The sequence below is a fragment of the Panthera pardus genome, unplaced genomic scaffold (genome assembly GCF_024362965.1).
Source record: "Panthera pardus isolate Hobbes unplaced genomic scaffold, ASM2436296v1 HiC_scaffold_11, whole genome shotgun sequence".
NCBI lineage: Eukaryota > Metazoa > Chordata > Mammalia > Carnivora > Felidae > Panthera > Panthera pardus.
The window spans coordinates 52,836,576-52,856,967 of NW_026526666.1; the positions used below are offsets into that span (position 1 = coordinate 52,836,576).

The 20,392-nt window shown below is 38.8% G+C and overlaps 1 long non-coding RNA gene across 4 annotated transcripts in view; it reads right to left on the reverse strand.

Annotated features, from left to right (window-relative positions):
• Nucleotides 1-416: 416 nt before the first annotated feature.
• The window catches only part of LOC128774854 (uncharacterized), a 35,560-nt gene continuing 15,584 nt past the window's right edge, over nucleotides 417-20,392 (reverse strand). For 2 of the 4 annotated variants that reach the window (XR_008419310.1, XR_008419313.1), the window contains 3 exons: nucleotides 4,526-4,722; nucleotides 2,339-3,699; nucleotides 417-1,277 (listed from right to left, as the gene is read on the reverse strand). This is a non-coding gene — a long non-coding RNA (uncharacterized LOC128774854). Of the gene's footprint in view, nucleotides 1,278-2,338; nucleotides 3,700-4,525; nucleotides 4,723-10,435; nucleotides 12,985-20,392 lie in introns of those variants that run through there. The other 2 variants (XR_008419314.1, XR_008419309.1) reach the window with 2 other exon arrangements.

Genomic DNA, 20,392 nt, shown 5'->3' on the forward strand with positions numbered 1-20,392 from the left:
CAAAGTAACACGTCTGCAAACCACCTTCCATTCCTGGGGTGTCCATTGATTTTTTTCACACTTTCGATGGGAAATACACTCCAGAATTCTGGCAGCTTCCAAGATAGTGGTAGGAGCTAAGATGGGAAGCCGTGCTCATTCTTTTCCGAGGCCCATCCGTAATTTCCACCCGTGCAGCGCCGAGCTCTTCTCTGCCTGCTAACGCTACTTATCCCGGGAAAGCTCGCGCGGGGCGGGGGAGCAAACCCACAGACTAAAAGTGAAACTTGAGCAGCGCTGGCCTGGCTGCTGGCTGGTGCCTTTCCCCCTCCTGCCTCCCCGCCGTCGCCACCCTTATGCTCTTCTAAGAGTTCTAAACAAGTATTCTTGGGGTGCAGTGAGAAAAACAAAAACATATCTACAATTTACATTTTAAAAAAAAAAAGATATTTTTCTAAATATCTAAACAGTTTCTAAATTTTCTAAACGGTTACCTGAACACCTACCTACACCCAAATGGCCATATATCATTCCGTGTAGGAATTTTAGGTCTTACATAATATTCTTAACATACAGACTTCATCATTTTATGGACTGCTCAGAAGTATCTGTGGTTCTCCTCTGCCTACAGTTTAAAGATTAAACTCACTCTGGTATTCAAATGCATTCTGAGATTTAATTGACCAATATTTTCTCCCACTATGAAAGACAACTCCTAGTTACCTAAACACACTTTTGCTTTTTTTTTTTCCACTTCTTGCTTTTGTTCATGCTGTTCCATCCTAAATGTTCTTACTCCATTCCGCAACACCCCTCTTTCAACCATCACCCATTACCATCATCCATCTGCTGGGCGAAATCTTAGCCAATATTCCAAGATCCAACTAACTTGACTCTTCCTTATAAGCTCTCCAATTGGAACTATGGTAGCTATGGTCCATGATCACTTAGAGATTTATTTTGTGTCCATTTTATCATCACCCAGTTAGTTGTGTATATACCTACATAAATGCCTTTGAGGACAAATGATGTATTATTATTAATGTTTGGTTTTCTATCCCCTAAAAGTTTATCACAGTATCTTGGATGGCTCAATGAATATGCATTGGACTAAAACAGAAGAGGCTTGGGGTTCCACAGTGGCTCAGTTGGTTACATGTCCAACTCTCAATTTTGGCTCAGGTCATGATCTCATGTTTGTGAGATGGAGCCCCACAGTGGGCTCTGGGCCGACCAGTGGAGACTGCTTAAGAATCCTCTCCCTCTGCCCCTCTCCAGCTCATGGGTACATGTGCACTCTGTCAAAATAAATAAACTTAAAAACTAAAATGAAATAAATAATAAAATAAAATAGACAAATAGTATATTTTTGATTTGTTTCATTAAAAAGAACAAAAGCAAAAAATGTTTTATTTTATGGATAATTACTGTACAATGATTATTTACCTATAGCACTATTTAAAATTTGCATACCAGAAAGAAATTTTTATTCTAAATTTCTGTAGAATATATATCATAGAAATTATATATGTAATATAATTTCAATGAATTTTAAAATATATATGCACACGAAAAACGAGGAGAAATATGACAACATGTTACCAGGAGGTATCTTTCGATTGAGAAATTGATGAGTTTGTTTAGTCATTAATTTTTACCTTTCCAAGTGATCCAGAATAATCATATGTTACTTTATAGTCCCCCCCCCCAAAAAAAAAGCCACTTGAAAATATCTGTGTGAGATTACATGTTCTTTGGAAATGACTCCCAGGATCTAGATCCTTTCAGATACACCTTAAAGCCCAGGGCAGCCCAGTTACTGTTGGCTGTTGCTCACTGGGCAGTTGCCCCAGTTTGTAACTCATTTAGGCTCCTAATCTGTTGGAACACTTATTCTTGTCCTTAGATGCTACTGGCTCCAATGTGGAGGAAATGTTATTATCCTGAATGCCTAAAAAGCTACATAACAGCAAGGAAATTCATAGTAGCTATTTCAGCTGTGATCAAAAAACTGTTTCGAGTTGAAAGGCAAGTTAATTGGATTGTTTGCTTACAATTTAGTACCAAGGATACAAATTACTTAACTCCAAGGTTAAAATTAGTACCAGAGCTTGGACTAAAATAGGACTTTTCTTCAAGGAATTTATTTTTTTGCATTGTCAGTATTTTTGTCAGGATACAAAGTGTTATATTCATATATTTATCATCTATTTACCTCCTTATCAGAAATGGTACCAGGGTGTAAAAGAGATTACAAAATTCTCCAGACTTTATACTTAAGCCAAAGTAATTATTATTTCCTTGCATTTGAAAGAATATAATAAGAACTCAAGTTAAGAAAATAAATGTTGTGGCGCACCTGGCTAGCTCAGTCAGTGAAGCATCTGACTCTTGATCTCAGCTCAGGTCTTGACCTTAGGTTTGTGAATTCAAGCCCCATGTTGGGCTCTGCACTGGGTGTGGAGCCTATTTAGAAAAAAGAAGAAGAAGGACAAGGAGAAAGAGAAGAAATGTAGAGAAATTACTCCTAGACTATTGCCTGAAAAGGCTGCTATGAATAAACAGTTGGCTAGAATCATTTCATAATTATGCAGCAAAATGAAGTTTTCATAGACATGCATTTCAGATTTAAGTCCCTACGGACCTTAAAGAAAAGTGGCCAGTATTTCTGATAATCCTGATGATTGGTACACACATACTATAAACTAATTTTCACATAGCACAAAGCACTTTGTTCTCTGCAGGCATATAATGAGATTTGAGCGCAAAAACCACCAGGCCCATTCATGGCCTATAAGCCAAATCTCATCGTTGAACTGCTACAGAGTTTACACATGTTTACAATGAAAAGGCTAAGTGTTTTTGTTGTCACTGTTGTTTTGTTCTATTCTGTTTCAGAGCCCAGTTTCTAGTTCTGAACCAATGGGTCATAAAAGACACAGTCAGTATCTTATTAATTATTTTACTTACCTTCATCATATCGATGTGATATTAAGAAAACTTAATTTTTTTCTTTTTTAAATTTTAGAGAAGGGGGGAGCAGGGCAGAGAGAGGGAGAGTGAGAATCACAATCAGGCTCCATGCTCAGTGCAGAGCCCAATGCAGGACTCAATCCCATGGCCAGGGATCATGACCTGAGCCAAAATCAAGAGTCGGACACTCAACTGACTGAGCCACCCAGGCATCGCCAGGAAACCTTTATTAGTGTGGTCCTACTAGATAGCTACCCAGTACAGACTGTGGGGGAGACTTACTATTTTACCAGCCAGCTCCCCCTTTTCTCTTCCTCTGGTCACAGTATTTCCTTTGGTGGCAAACTGCTGCCCCTCGGATTCCAAGCACATGGATCTGCTACAGCATCCTGGCTTCAGAGGCCACCTTGCACATGGCTTTGTGCTATGTGAAAATTCATTTATAGTATGTGTGTTCCAATCACCGAGGCTATCAGAAATACTGGCCACTTTCCATTAAGGTCCATAGGGACTTAAACCCAAGGTGGATTTGTCATAGTATCTCACAGTTCTATGGGGTGGGAACACCAATAGATGGGTAGTGAACATTGATCTCTGAAGCTTTTCAAACAGAAGCTGGGTCGGTAGGATCAAGGGGTGGGCGTCAAAGGGTTCAGCAGCATTTTCCCCTCCTATGGTGGTGAATAAGTGTGGCTGTGAGCGGCAGCTTCCAGCAGCCAGGTTCTCTGCCACATGGAAGATCTCAGCCTGGGGGAGAAGACATAATTTGAAAATCAGGCCACGCAAGCAGGTGTTCAGCAAGTGTGACAATTTTTGTATGCAACTGAACTCCATTTCTCCAGTGATATCCTGTTTTACCAATGGATAGAAACCAAACCTCAATGAGTTCACGTTCCTCTTTTTTCCCCTTAACTTCTCTTCTAACTTCTAAGCAGGAGACAGTAAGAGAAACATCAGCTGGGCCCAATATAAGCAAAAGCTCTGATCCTTGGTCAGGTATTGAATTTCACATGGGACTCCTCATCCTGTCTGTTTTTCAGATGTTGATCTACATGGGTCCATGCCAAAGGTCACTTCAGGATCAATGACTCTCCCTGCTTGCCCCTAGTGCCTTTCTGAAGTGAATCGAGAAATATTCTCCAACCACTACCTGGGCTATGGCCACCTTGGCAAGGCTTTCTAACCCACAAGCACGCCCATGATATTCTCAGGAATGATGCTACTGTCCCTACACCTCAGTGAGTCAAGTTGGAACTCTGCAAGGCTACTTCAGATTTGACTGCCTTCATTGCACAGACATGCTGCCCCATGCTATCCCAAGTTGCCGAGCCATTAGGGTCTTCTCTCCATCCCTAGTTCTATTTAGGATAAAGGGCAACCACTCTTTCTACTCTTCCTCTCCACTCTTAGGTTTCCCCCACACATTGAGAGTGTCTGTTGCTCCCCCATCGAGCTCAGTCCTCAGATATAAACTTCACAGGATACTTCAAAAATTTGTTTCAACTATAGATTGGCTGTAATTGATATTATAAAACACATTCAGTTTAAGACACCAAACAACATAGACACTCACAGGGTGTTGATTAGTGAAGGATTCATCTACAGTATGCAGGGCCTCTTTCTCAACGGTGTACCAACTTAGCTCTCTTTGTTTCACCCTTGGCTTTCTTCTTTTCCCCTAATTTAGGATACTTCTCTTAATCTTCAGAGCCTGAGTTCACTCCCAGTCTGTGTTTCTGAGACTCAAGACACAGTCTATTATCACATCTCCTGTGGCAATGGAAACAAAAAAATGCCCACGATGAAAGAGTGCTATAGGGAAAATAAACGAGGAGTACTGGGGAAAAACATAGCAAGTAATATATCAAAACATTCCTCCACAGAGAGCATGATGTCCAGGCAGAAGAGGGGCAGGGGTCACATGAGGGAAAAGTGAATCCTGATGGTACCCACCTCTTGGACCACGGCTCTGAGTCCCTCCCAGAGAGCTTTCTCCCGCCTTCATGAAGCTTAGTTGATCAACTCGGCCTCAAGATCTTTCCTTAATTCCCTCCTTTTGCTTAAGCTAATTCAAGTTATGCATGGCTGACTCAATATAATAGCTTAGCCAAGAATGGGCATTTTTATTTCATGGAATCAGGAAGAGTTGAGCAACTAAACAACCAGAAGAGCAGACACGTAGCTGGTCTTCATGAACTCTAACACTACCATTAGCCTTCTCCATCTCTTCTCTCTGCTGCTCAGTATGAGTGGGTTTCATTCCTTTTTACTATGTCTCTCCCCGAGGTGGGAAACATGGCTACTGATCGTTCCCCAGTTTTTCATCAGTGGGTTCTACTATCAGATAAAAGAAGAAATAAGTCAGTGTTTAAAGTCTCTATTAATTTGTTTCAGTAGTAGAAATGTAAAGAGAAAGAAAATTATTGGGTTCGCCAATTCTTCTTCCATGAAATATGGATAGTAGCTTCTGTTTGGATTATAACTGCATAAAAAAAATTCTCTCTATGACTAAGCTATCTGGCCCTTTTAAATTCCTTCTTAAAAGTGCATAAAGGAAAGAATGAATTTCAAAAGACTACTTTGTGTCTTTTTCGCAAGCTAAACACAGAGAAAAGAAGTAATGAGAACATAAACAAAAAATATATTTTTGAACAGACGAAAGCTAAAAAAGTCATGTGTTAATGTCTCTGCAGTCAAAATTAAATGTGATATGACACAACAAAAGAGGATATTACATTCCCAACAAAGAAGAATTTTAAAGTCAAGGAGACTGAACTACGATAAATAACGCCCTATGTTCTTCTACCCTGCCCAAACGTTGGGTACTTTGGAAATTTTGTTTCAATTACAAATTGGCTGTACTTGACATTATGAAACACATTGAATTTAAAACACCAACAAATACAAACATCCAAAGCCCGTTGCTTAGTGATGGAGTCATCTATAAATGAGCTTCTGCAATTATTTATAATAAAAAGGACTTGGATTAGTGCAAATACAAACGTTTCTGGATCTGTGAACATAAAAGTTCTTAGTCACTCAAACTTCACGGAAGAGTCCTGTAAACGTCTTGTTTAAACTTCCAGGTGCGCTCTTACCCTCTCCTCTCTTGCTTCCCCCGTTGGAGGGACAGTGAAATGCAGTACTGAAACAGGCAGAAAACAACCATTTTGGCTTTTAAACCTCCTTCTATTTTTCCCCTGATGCTATTTCCCTCTTTACCAGGATTGAGACCCTGTTATGTAAACAACTAAACTTGAGTGCCTGCCTTGACATCGTTCACATTGGCCACTTGCCCCAGATTTGTAAGATTCTTGTGGTAAGATGAAATACAGCTGAATTCCCTTCATGTTTCAAAGTCAAACACTCACTTAGATCAATGGTTCCCAGGCTCTGGATTTCAAAAATGAAATTTCACAAATGAAATTTCAAAAATGTGTGGTGAACCAGCACAGGCTTGCCAACTTTTTCTTTTGCCAAGAAAGGATTTAGGGAAAATAATGCTCTCTACTATCAGTATCATTTTACAAAATAAAGAGCGTTTTTAAGGCCAAAGAAGTAAGCAGTATATTATGTCAAGTTAAAAAAGTGGGGGGAGGCGGTCATCATTCCCAAGAAGAAAGAGTAGACAACAATACACTGATTGAATCACTCAGAATTCTGACAAGAAGCACATGGCACCCTTAGAGGGGTTAAATGAAAAGTACTTCAGTCAAGTGACTATTTACAGAGGTGTGGGCAAAATTTTAAAAATTCCAACAGGGGATATGAGTTACCCAGAAATAGCCACAGCAGGAAGCCATTACTTCTCTGGGGCCTGAAGGGGTGGGGAAAGGGAACAGTGTTTCTGGAGCCAAGTGAGAGCGGGAGACAACAGGAGCTGGATCTGGGACAAAGGCAGCCATGGCCTGCCATGATGAAGAATGGAGAGAGTGAAGCTAAAAAGACCACATCTATCTCCTCCATCCTGCCTGAACTCAACTGGAAATCAAGGGCAAGGGGCCCTGGGTGTTGCAGTCCACAGACAGCCTCTAGGGGCACGGAACAGATCAAAAAGGGTGAAATATGGATGGGGCTGTGGGTCCACTAGAGCATATAGACATTCTCTGGTGGAGGGGCCAGGGACCAGGCAGAGCAAAGTGTGTACATGTGAATGTCATTTTTCATTTCAATTGCAGGAAAATTACAAGAGAAATTTTATTTTAAGATATAATATTACTTGTAATTATATGCTTGATACACTGGTCATTTAGTGGCTCAGTATCTAATAGTGTAACGTCAAGTGGTGTTCAAATGGGCAACTTGTTCTAGTACTTTATTTTTATCACACTCATTAAAAATTCAACTTCACAAAGCTATAAAATAGAAGCAACACTCGACATTTTTATTTAGTTCAGAACATTTTGAGTGAATTAATGCCAAAATATAATAGCCTCCGGCCTCAGAGACTTCTCCTACCAGAGAGTTTCCCAAACTTTTGCCGCACATTGATATCATCTGGGATCTTAAAAAAAAAAAAAAAAAAAATACTGATGCCTGGCTTACACCCCAGAAATACTGGTTTAATTGGTAGAGGTAAAACTTTGCAAAGGATATTTTTTTAAAGTTTTTATTTTAGGAATTTTAGACTTAAAGAAAAGCCGTAAAGATAGAGTTCCCAGGGCATCTGGGTGGTTCATTAGGTTAAGCGTCCAACTTTATTTTAGCTCAGGTCATAATCTCAGGGCTCATGAGTCTGAGCCCCACATTAGGCTCCCTGCTGACATTGAGTCTCCCTCTCTCTCTGCCCCTCCCCTGCTCATGTTCTGTCTCTCTCTCTCTCTCTTTCTCTCAAAAATAAATAAACATTAAACAAATTTTTTAAATAAAAAGATAGTAGAGTTCCCATATATGTCATACTTGATCTCCCCTATAATTAACATCTTACTTTAGTATGGTGTATTGGTCACAGTCAATGACTCAATCTTGAAATACTGATACATAATTTTAAACTAACATCTATACTTTATTCAGATTTCCATTAGTCACCTTATGCTCTTTTTCTGTTCCTGGATCCCATCCAGGATAGCACAATACATTTTAGCATGTCTCCTTGGGCTCTTCTTGGCTGGGATCATTTCCCAGAATTTTCCTGTTTTGGATGGCCTTATAGTACTGAGGAGTACTGGTCAGGTATATTGTACGACATCTCTCAGTTTGGGTCTGTCTAATGTTTTTCTGATGATGAGACTATGCTTCTATGTTATATAGGGAGGAAGACCACAGAGGGAAAGTGTTACTCTCATCACATCATGTCAAGAGTACATACTATCAATATGATTTATCACTGTTAATGTTGACCTTGATCACCTGAGAGACACAGTGTTTATTTACCAGGCTTCTCTGCTGTAAAGGTACTTGTTTGTTTTCCTTTCCACCCTGTATTCTGGGAAAAAATCACATGCACAGCCCACACTTCAGAAGTGGGAAGTAGGCTCCTCCTCCTTGAAAAAAAATTTTTAATGTTTATTTATTTTTGAGAGACAGAGAATGAGCAGGGGAGGAGCAAAGAGGGAGGGAGACACAGAATCCGAAGCAGGCTCAAGGCTCTGAGCTGTTAGCACAGAGCCCGACACAGGGCTCAAACTCATGAACCACAAGATCATGACCTGAACCGCTTAACCGACTGAGTCACCCAGGCACCCCAGGCTCCTCCTCCTTGAGGACAAAGGATTTACATAAATTATTTGGAGTTCTGCATGGGAAAATGATCTATTTCTGCCACGATTATTTATTGATTTAAGCATTTATTTGTATCAATATAGATTCATAGATATTTATTTATATTCTGGATTAGAATCCAGTGCTATTTTATTTATTTTGTTTGTTCACATTGCTCCATTTTTGGTCTTTAGGAACTCCTTTCACTGGCTCTTGTTTCCCTTTGGTACACCCCATCACTGGGAACTGTTGTGTGTGTGGTTGTTTTCCTTTGTTTTGTTTTCTTTTTTTTTTTTTTTTTTTTTGGAATTTCCATACTTTCTGGCACCATAAGATGCTCCAGGCTCATCTTGTGTATTTCCTCTATAGTCAGCCGTTTATCCAAGGATTCCTGGTTCCTTTCATTGGACAATAGTATTAGAAATAAACATATGGGTATGTATGTGTCCTTGTTTCTAAGCCCTTTCATCTGACAGAGCAAAAAAATATGCGTGCATATACCTAATCCCCATATAGATACATATCTATAAATATTTCTATATATAAACACCTATACCATAGAATTCATACTAATATCTCTAACTCTTATCAAGAACCATGAGGATCATTCCTGCCTCTCCTCTTGCCTACCTGTAGGCTCCTAATATCCATTTACTTAATTGTTTAATTCTGGTATATGTGTATATTGGTTTCAGAACTGCTAGTCCATTCCCCCATGGGAAACTTCATCAACTAGACTAGAGTGCTTATGTACAATTCCTTTTTCCTCTGGACTTCTAGTTGCTGCCACTCATTTCCAAGGCTATTTAGGTCAATATACTTTTCCTCAAATCCTGGCAGTGAGGTTTTGTTCATTCATTTGTAACATATTTAGATTGTTTTGTCATATTCTATATTCCGTCCTGGGATCCCTTGACCTCCCAAATGATTTTTTTTAATTTACATACATTAAGGTTCACTCTTTGTGTTGCAGAGATCTATGGGTTTTGACAAATGCATAGTATCAGGCACCCAACATTACGGTATCACACAGAAAGTTATCACCACCATTATGCTCATGGATACTTCACCTATTCAACCTTCACCCTCCCTAAACTTCAATAATGACTAATCCATTCATTGTCTTTATAGTTTTGCCTTTCAAGAATGTGCCATAAACTCATACAGTATATAGCCTTTTTAGACTGCCTACTTTCACATATGCATTTATCATTCATCTGTATCTTGAATGACTTGATAACTTATTCTTTTTTATTACTAAATAGTATTTCACTATATGTATGTGCCACAATTTGTTTATCCATTCACCTACTGGAGGATATCTGGTTGTTTCCAGATTTTGTTGATTATGAGTAAAGCTGCTATAAATTTTACATGGAGGCTTTGTGTGGATATAAGTTTTCAAATCAACAGGGTAAATACTTAGGAATTTCTGGATCATATGATAGATTATATTTAGCTTTATAAGAAACTGCCAAACTTTCTTGCAAAGCAGATGTCTGACTTAGGGATTTTTAAGAGCTTCCCAGATGATTTCAATGTGCAATAAGGTTTAGGGGCTGATGCTCTATTCTGAAAGGTTTGAGAAAAGCGTCAGTTAGGGATAGGATGAGCGTCTACCCATGAGGGCTGCAAAAAGAGAGTTTCAGGGCATTCTCCTCCTCAAGGCTACTCATAACTCAACATACTGATCACACAAAGAGCAGTCAGGAATTTTTGTGGTGGATAAATCACAGGTAAATCTGGTGATAAATCTTGGAACTATACCTTTCCACCTACTTACCTTTGTGAGAGGTCAGATAAATGTCCATACTGCTAAAGATGTCCTCTGAAATGCCACCTCAATAGAAGATGTAAACAAAAGAACCAAAACGGGTAAGAAGGATGGGTTAGTCAGATGCTTTGCATTCAAGTTAACAGAATCCCAAATCAGCATAAGGAGAAAAAGAGTATGGGGAGAAGGGATGGTATCTATTCGCTTATGTAGTTGAAATGTGCAGGGGTAGTCGAATCTCAGCATGACACAAATGATACCAACAAATTGGTCTTTCTTCCATTCTTCTTTCTTCTTTTCCTCTTCTCTCCTTCTCTCCCTCCCCTCCTTATCAAGCCCCACCTTCATCTCTCTAATCTTTTCTGTATTAACATTCTGGGTGGTGTCTCTGAATGTGTACAAATTTCTTCTTATAAGGACACCAGTCAGATTAGATTATGGTCCACCCTAATGGTCTCATTTCAACTTAATCACCTCTTTGAAGGCCCTATCTCCAAACACAATCAAATTCTGAGGTATTGGAGGTTAGGACTTCAACATACAAATGTTGGAGGAGAAAAAAATTCAGTAGTCCGTAACAATTATGCTCCCAGTGGGGAATCATTTCTTGTTTTCTACGTGAAGGAAAAAAAGGTGAGGACCAGTGCATATCTATCTCATATAACTTTCACATTTTCAATGTTGACTTATTAAATTCTCTTCTTCTCTTTTTTAAAAATAACACTCATTGAATTTTTTTAAAGAATCCATCGTAAATGTGCTTTGAAAAGAAAAGCTAAGGGAAAGTAGCTGTAGTCTAGGAAAATACATCAGAAGACTATATCTTGAGCATCCTACTTGGATTCTTGGGTCTTGAGAGTCACCATATTGGGTGCTAAAAACTTCTTTTAGTTTTTGTCATTATTTAAATTACTGCTGAGAGAAGCCTAGGAAATCACTCTGAAGAGCCCTAATACTTTAAAAAGAGGCAAAAGATGGGAACCCCATTGTTATCAGTAAAATTGTTTTTCCCAGAAAGCTATGTCTTAACACCTAATACTTGTACATGTGACCTTATTTGAAAATAGAGTCTTTGCAGATATAATCGAATTAATATGTGGTCATTCTCAACTAGGATAGGCCTTAATCCAGTATGACTGGGGCCCTTATAAGAAGAGAAAGTAGAGACACCAAGAAAAGAATGTTGCAGACAGAGAAGATGTGAAGATTCAGTCCGAGACTGGAGCTATGTTGCTACAAGCCAAGGAAAGGCTGGGGCTCCCAGAAGCTAGAAGAGTCAAGAAAGATCCTCCCCTAAAGACTTCAGATGGAACATGGACCTGCCAACATCTTGATTTTGACTTCTAGAAGCCAGAACTGGGAAATAATAAATGTAAGTTGTTTTAAGCCATCCAGTTTGTGGTACATTTTCACGGCAACTTCTAGGAAACTAATACACCCACCGAGAAGACTCAGACGGGGAAGCCAGAGAGGAAGTAAGAAACCCAGCTTTTGGAAGTCAAAAGAAGAAAATGGATGGGGAGTTGTTTGTATTGTCAACTACTCTAGACAGGTTACATAATATCCAAATTGTAAGTATCTGTTGAGCTTAGCATTATGCAAATGCATAGGCATTTACTATTAATATAAAGAATTGTTAAGCAGTTTCAGTAGAGAGATCACTTCTGGCTAAAGGATTAAGGAAAATTTCATGGATGGTATGGCATTGAAGCTGGAATTTAAAGCATAAATAGGATTCCAATATGTAAAAATGGAAAGTGTTGTAGTTAGAGGGGGAAACGTGAGTAAAATTATGGAGAGAAAAAAATTCAAGACATGCAGAGGAAATGGACAATAGTACACAAGGTCTTTATAAAGGAGATGTTATTTGGAGTCAGATCACGGATGTCCTTAAATGCTATGCTAAGAAGTATGAACTCTACTCTGGAAATTGGGCCATGGCACAATATTAAGTATAAGTTAAAGAAGATTGTATGGAAAATGGTATATAAATACTAGTGAGTAAGCAAAATGGACAAATGAGAGGACTATAGACAAGGAAAACTGGAAGCTGCTAGAATGCCCGGAAGAGACATTCCCAAGATCTGAACTAAAGTGACAATGAGAATGGAAATATAGTTCCTATTTTTGAAGCCCTATCATATACCAGGTGCTCAGCTGGCTGCATTATATAGGTTAATTGCTAAATCTGACAATTCCTCTCTCTGGTAGGACTTACTGTCCTGATTGTACATTTGTGGAAACTATGACTCAGAGACATTAGGTATCTTATCCGAAGTCACACAAAACTAATAAATAGTGGGGCTAATATTTGTACCCAGAAATCTGGTTTATTTTTAGGACTCTTGCCTCATCAACTTACCTATCCTACAGTTCATGTTGCAAATTCTAGATACTATTTGGAAAGTATATTAAATGAAACTCTGCACACTTCAATTTGGCACCACCTCCTTCAAAAAGGGAAGAATAGGGGCCCCTGGGTGGCTCAGTCGGTTAAGCGGCCGACTTCGGCTCAGGTCATGATCTCGCGGTCCGTTAGTTCGAGCCCCGTGTCGGGCTCTGTGCTCACATCTCAGAGCCTGGAGCCTGTTTCAGATTCTGTGTCTCCCTCTCTCTGACCCTCCCCCGTTCATGCTCTGTCTCTCTCTGTCTCAAAACTAAATAAACGTTTAAAAAAAAAAAAAAGGGAAGAATATTGTGAAAACACAGCCATTCTCTTTGGAAAATCCACTGTGTGGATTGTATATCGTTTGCCATCTATTTTCCCATATTTCCTAGCTCCTAAAACACACTGTTTCACTATCATAAGCATTTAATAGCTTTCCTTTTCCCACCAGTACCTGGGACGCCAGGTGCATTTTGACATAGTACCTTTGAAAAGTACCTTTTTGAACTATCTTTGAAGCACTGCTACTCAGTGCACATTGATTTTCCTTTTAAACTAGAATCACTTAGTGTTTCCCTGTCAGACACTCACTGATGACCATTTATCCCTGAGACATACATGAATGAATCAGACAATGTTCAAATGTACTGAATTGGAAAGAAAATGGTACCTTGATTCCTGTTTATAAGTTTATTGTATCAAAATAAAGATACAAACTTTTAAAGAGGGCATGCTTCAATGCTTGATGAAACAGAACACAAGCTATCCTTTGATGAGCTTTTAAAGAAATCCTTGATTTATTTATTTTTAATAATAAAATATTGGGAAGTCAAGTGTATTCCTGCACATCTCAGGCATTGAAGGAAATGATCAATGTCCTTGCAAGATAACTGGCTACCATCTTTTGAGAATCTAGACTAAAAACAGGAGAACTGGAGTATTAGGAGAGAAAAGCACAGGGACTGAATAATTGCCTTTCCTCCTTCTGTTTATATAATAAATGCACTCATCGTTGCCATGGCAAAGGAGCCAGTCTGTTTTTCCCATTCCTCTGTTTCTACCGGTTATTATATCCAACACCAGCAAATGTCATATTTCACTATCATCTTTCTTGGATCCTTATGTTTATCCATCTACTCTGCATTTACTACTCTATCCGTAGTCTTTTTCATAGTGATACTGAGACAAAAAGTGATTTCAGGTGAGGGAAGTAGCTTCAAATACAGTTAGAGGAACGAAGAAGCAAAGAGTGATGGAAGGGAGAAGGAGAAAAAGACCTCTGCAGTTAGCCTTCCTAACATTGGAAAGCCCCGCAGGTCCAAAAGGAAAGAACTCTAAAGATGTCATATAAAGCAAATTCCGTCTTGTTGATAAGTTGAATCAATTTTGTAGATGTATATTTTGGCTTTCTAAACCCAAACCACCATAATGATGGCAGTCATAGTCTCTTTTGTCATGATCAGGCTGAGCTCATCTCAGCATCAATTCTAAATTAGGGGAATTAATAATACCACTGCTCTCAAATAGTCGTGCAACATGTGGAGTATTCTGTCCAATCCATGATGCCACATCTTGTCAGAGAAAGTGACACATTAATGTGTTTTGTAAAGATGACAACCAAGGTCTTGCAACCACATTCTCCCACGCATTAATTCGTTTGTGTATTCAAAAATTACTTATTGAAAGCATATTATGTGCTAAGCAGTGATTTAACCTGAAATTGAAAACAAACAAACAAAACACGAGTAAGCCTTCATCCCCTTCTCTCAAAAAGTTTACATTTCAACCCAGCCATGCAAGAGGCAGTTGGACGAACAGGGTGTTTTTAGTTTAGAAAAAAAGAAGACTGAGTTTGAAGAACTATCCCTAAGAAGATAGAAAATTTAGGAAAATGCTACAATCTATAGGAAACAATCAATAAGGGCGAGATAAGTGGTTGCGTCCTGTTTATATGCCCTAAGGATTGAATGTATAAACAATCAGCTCAATTGTCCTTTCTTGTTCATTTCCATTCCACAGGCAAAAGGATGAGGTAGCCTGCCTTTGCTTTCATAAATCCTTCAGTTGCAGGCTCTGATATTCTTGTTGAAACAATTCTACAGAACAAAGGGACCATGGGAAAGCTCAGGACAGGAAAGTTTCCAGCCTTGCACAGTTTAGAAAGAGTCCAGCCAACAAACAACCTGGATTCTGCCTCAAAGATTTGAACAGTTCCCATGTGGAATAACTTAGAGACTAGACTCACGTAAAGTTGCAAGAAACTAAATTGAGGCTAATAAGTGGATAGCATAAAACTAAGCTTTCAAATCAATACCAAAAACAAACAAACAAAAAAACTCTAGAGCAATACTTCTCAAACTATAATATGCATATAAATTATTGGGAAAGCCTGTTAAATGTAGATTCTGATTCAGGTCTGGCATACAGCTTGGGATTTTTAATTTTTTTTTTTTAACGTTTATTTATTTTTGAGACAGAGAGAGACAGAGCATGAACGGGGGAGGGTCAGAGAGAGAGGGAGACACAGAATCTGAAACAGGCTCCAGGCTCTGAGCCATCAGCCCAGAGCCCGACACGGGGCTCGAACTCATAGACCGCGAGATTGTGACCTGAGCCGAAGCCGGACGCCTAACTGACTGAGCCACCCAGGTGCCCCTGGGATTTTTAATTTCTAACAAAATCCCAGTTTGGGCTGATGCTACTGATCCTAGGATTAAATTTCATGTATTGCTGCTCTACAGACCTCTAACATCAGGGCTTACAAGGATGTACTGGGTTGCAGGCACTAGAACTACTTAAGCAGAAGCTTATTTGTCAGGCATACAACAGAAAGGAAATCTATGCTGCATGAGAGAGTGGGCTAGATGTTCCTTTTTAAGTCTAAATCATTCGATTCAGGGCTTTTTATAATGGATTTAATTTTACATGTGATTGCTTCTTTTTAAGTATTAAAACATTTTCGCATAGATAATGAAAATAAAGTGAGACTTTTCTTACCACTTCAATAGATGTGGAAACAGAAGATCTTAGACATTGAGTGATTTGCTCAAAATTCACTCTGTCATACAATGAATTTATTAAGCACCTACTCTTAGCCAAGATCTAGCAGAGGGCTGGACAACCAGCAATGAACATAGTAGAACCCTGCCTCCCAAAGATCACAGACTAGCTGAATAGCACATAACACATCTATGTGATCAATTTCATTTGCTATTAGCACACTGAGTTGCCAGACAAAGACTCTGAGATCAGGAAAAACTGATCACTATGACAGTGAGACCAAGGGGAAAAGAATCCATCATTTGAAGTGCCATCATTCAAGTGACAGAGAAGAGCTCCACTGAATTTTCCAGCATGGGATCTATTAGGAGGGACAGCATGACTCTGGCATTTTGACAGGACAGCATTTCACTTAACTTGAAGAAAGTGTGATATAAGCAACAGTTAAGTCATCCTAACCTCTAGCAACAAAACAGAAACTAAAAATCCCATCTACTCACTTCTCCACCAGCTGACCTCCCTCCCCACCCCCACTTTGTAGGATGGGACCGAAATCCTCCCATTAAGACCATCTAGAATCTTTCACACTGCAAAAATAGGCAGACTGAGACCTCACAAGAAATAAAAACCCACCAAGACATTGTGTGCTGATTAGCATTTACACATTTAGTTTAGTGTAAAGTGAACCTGATAATTTCTTTCTTCATCAAGCTCGTCCATACAGCACCTCAGTATTACTCTCTTCCAATCCCCTCAATAATTTCCAGGATGACTTCCATCATACTTTATCTCTTTCTAAGACTCGGAGTACTGCTCAGTCCATTATGAATTATGTCTTCTGACTTCTGTTTCACTCTTACTACAAGGCTCCAATCCTTTCATCTTTTCCCTATGCCATCTTTATTTTCTTTTCTTCAACCCACTATTCCTACCATTTAAGGTTTAAGGTAATATGGTAGAGAGAATGTTGAGACATGCTAAAATAATTTTGTATATCCTCAGGTCTCTTCATTGTGTGTCAGAGGTTGGGTTTCCCAGGAAACAGACTTCCAGATAGAGATCTGCATGCAGGTGGCTTATTGGGAAGTGCTCCACAGAACACCATCTCCAAGGGAGTAAGAGAAGCAGGACTGGACAGCTGGTTAAGAAGAAAAACAATACAGCTGCCACAGGTGCCTAAGACAATTTCACAAGGAATACTGAAGCTGGGATGACCCTTCTGAGATATCCCTAATTGAGGCCAGGGGAGAGGGCTTTGTATCATCTACATTGATTAGACACGGGATGTGGCTTGCTCCCATGGTGGAGGCATAATCAAGTGAGTTGGTTTTCTTTCTACAATAGTTGGACTCCTCTCCCAGGGCTAACTCAGATGGGAGATGTCAGTGCTCCGGCAGCTGGACAAATGTGAGTCTCAGTTCTCAAAGTACAGTCCGAATAGCAAAACACAGTATCCACTATAATCCACTTCTCACGCTGCCTGAATCCATTTGCTTCACATAATGAATTTACCTCATCTGGGAAGAACTCTTCCAGAATTCTAGTTGGTCTTTCCTCCTTGGAAAAACTTACAAGATGAAGAAAGTTGGTGGAACAAACTATAGCTTCTGCCACTGCAGCTCGTCCTTGAAACATAGCTGATTCTTTTTTTTCTTTTTTAATGTTTATTTCTTTATGAGGAGAGAGAGCACAAGCGGGAGAGGAGCAGAGAGAGAGAGGGAGACAGAGAATCCGAAGCAGGCTCCAGGCTCCAAGCTGGCAGCACAGAGTCCAATGGGGGGCTCCAACCCATGACCTGCAAGAGCATGACCTGAGCCGAAGTTGGACGCTTAACCGACTGAGCCACCCAGGCGCCCTGAAACACAATTGATTCTTATCACTTTCCTCTACTTCCTATTCTTTTATTTATTTGTTTGTTTATTTATTATTTTAATTCCAGTGCAGTTAACATACAGTGTTATATTAGTTTCAGGTGTACAGTAGAGTGATTCAACAATTCTATAAGTTGCTCGGTGCTCATCAAGATAACTAACTGTACTCTTGATCCCTTGACCTATTTCACCCATCCCCACCCACCTCTCCTCTGATAACCATCTGTTTGTTCTCTATAGCTAAGTGCCTGTTCTGTTAGTCTCTTTTTTTTCTTGGTTCATTTGTTTTGTTTCTTAAACTCCACATTAGTGAAATCATATGGTATTTGTGTTTCTCTGACTTATTTCACTTAGCATTATACTTTCTAGGTCCTTCCATTCCACTGCAAATGGCAAGATCTCATTCTTTTTTATGGCTCAGAAATATTTTATTGTATATATCTACACCACATCTTCTTTATCCATTCATCTATTGATTGACCCTTGGACTCCTTCCATATCTTGGCTATTGTAAATAATGCTACTATAAACATAGGGATGCATATATCCTTTTGAATTAGTGTTTTTGTATTCTTTAGGTATTTACCCAGCAGTAGAATTACTGGACCATACGGTAATTCTATTTTTTACTTTTTGAGAAACCTCCATACTGTTTTCCACAGTGGCTGCACCAGTCTGCATTCCTACCAACAGTGCAAGAGGGCTCCTTTTTTTTCCACATCCTCACCAAGACTTGCTGTTTTTTATTTTTCATTTTAGTCATTCTGACAGTTGTGAGATCATATCTCACTGTGGTGTTGATTTGCATTTCTCTGACAGTAAGTGATAACGAACATCTTTTCATGTGTCTGTAGGCTATCTGGATGTCTCCTTTGGAGAAACGTCTGTTCATGTCTCCTGCCCATTTTTAAATGAATTACTTTTCTTTTGGGTGTTGAATTGTGCAAGTTCTTTATATATTTTGGATACTAATCTTTTATTGGATACATCATTTGCAAATATCTTCCCCTGTTCAGTAAGTTATTTTTCAGTTTTGTTGATTGTTTCCTTTGCTATGCAGAAGCTTTTTATTTTGATTTAGTCCCAGGAGTTTATTTTTGCTTTTATTTCCTTGCCTCAGGAGACATATCTAGAAAAATGAAATATGGCCAACGTCAGAGAAATAACTGGCTGTGCTCTCTTTTAGGGTTTTTATGGTTTTAGGTCTCACATTTAGGTCCTTAATCCATTTTGAGTTTATTTTTCTGTACGGTGTAAGAAGGTTATCCAGGTTCATTCTTTTGGATGTAGCTGTCTAATTTCCCCAACACTGTTTGATGAAGAGACTGTCTTTTTCCCACTGCATATTCTTACCTCCTTTCTCAAAGATTAGTTGACCATATAATCATGGGTTTATTTCTGAGCCCTCTATTCTGTTCCACTGATCTATGTCTCTATTTTTGTGCCAGTGCCATACTATTTTGGTTACTACAGCTTTGTACTATAACTTGAAATCTGGAATTACGATACCTCCATTTTTCCCCTTCATTTTCAAGATTGCTTTGGCTACTTGGGATCTTTTGTGGTTCCATACAAATTTTAGGATTGTTTGTTCTGGTTCTGTGAAAAATTCTACTTCTTATTCTTAATCCCCTTTATTCAGCTAGCATCTCTACTAGTCTAGGTAGCTTAAATGGTGGGTGATTAGGACTCACTTTCTCGAAATATATGACCCCTGATTACCATGCTGTTCTTCTCATGCCATTGCTACTTCACTTGTACATTTATTAGCGATAAGTAGTGATCAAGGTCAACATCAACACTGATAAGCCATATTAATAAAAAATCACTCTTTACTTACATCTGGGGTCTTCCTCCAAAAAATATATAACTCTAGTCTACTGAGGAGAAAAACATCAGACAAATCTCAGCTGAGGGACATTCTAAAAAATACTCAACCATTACTCGTGAAAACTGTCAAGGTCATCAAAAACAAAGAAAGTCTTAGAAATGGTCACAGCTACGAAGAGTCTAAGGAGACAAGACATTGAAATGTAAAGTGGTATCCTGAATGTCATCCTGGCATTTAGGGGAAAAAAGGACATTAGGAAAATATTAAGGAAATATGAATAAAGTATAGACTTAATAGTCATATGTCAATATTGCTTCATTGATTATGATAAATGAACCATACTGATGTGAGATGCTAATACGAAAACTAGGGGCAAGGTACATGGAAACTCTGTTTTTGCAATTTTTGCAATTATTCTGTAGATATAAAACTGTTCTAAAATAAAAGTTTTGAAAAACTGAATTACTTTTAAGGAGATAAATATCTTTTTTAGTAAAAACGAACAAAAAATGTTTGTCATTATAATTATGGGATGACAGTCCTAGGGCATGATAGAAATTTGGACAAGATAAACAGTGGACTAAATTTGGAGGGAATGTGATATTCTAAGAACTGACTAGCAGAAGGAGACTGAGGAGGAAATGGGAAGTAATCAGTGGTATAGCGGGAGACCATGGATACTGAAGAGTGAAGTCAGTCCCCAAAATACTTCCAGTGGTAGGAATGGCTAATGAAGTTTAAGAACAGTGTTCCAAATATCTAATTTAAAATTTTCTCCACCATTATGATGTAAGTAAGCTCCACCTTTGTGCTACTTCCTTTTTTCCACTTAAGTATTTCTTCTAGACAACACCAGTGGTATTTTTGAGAAATCAAGG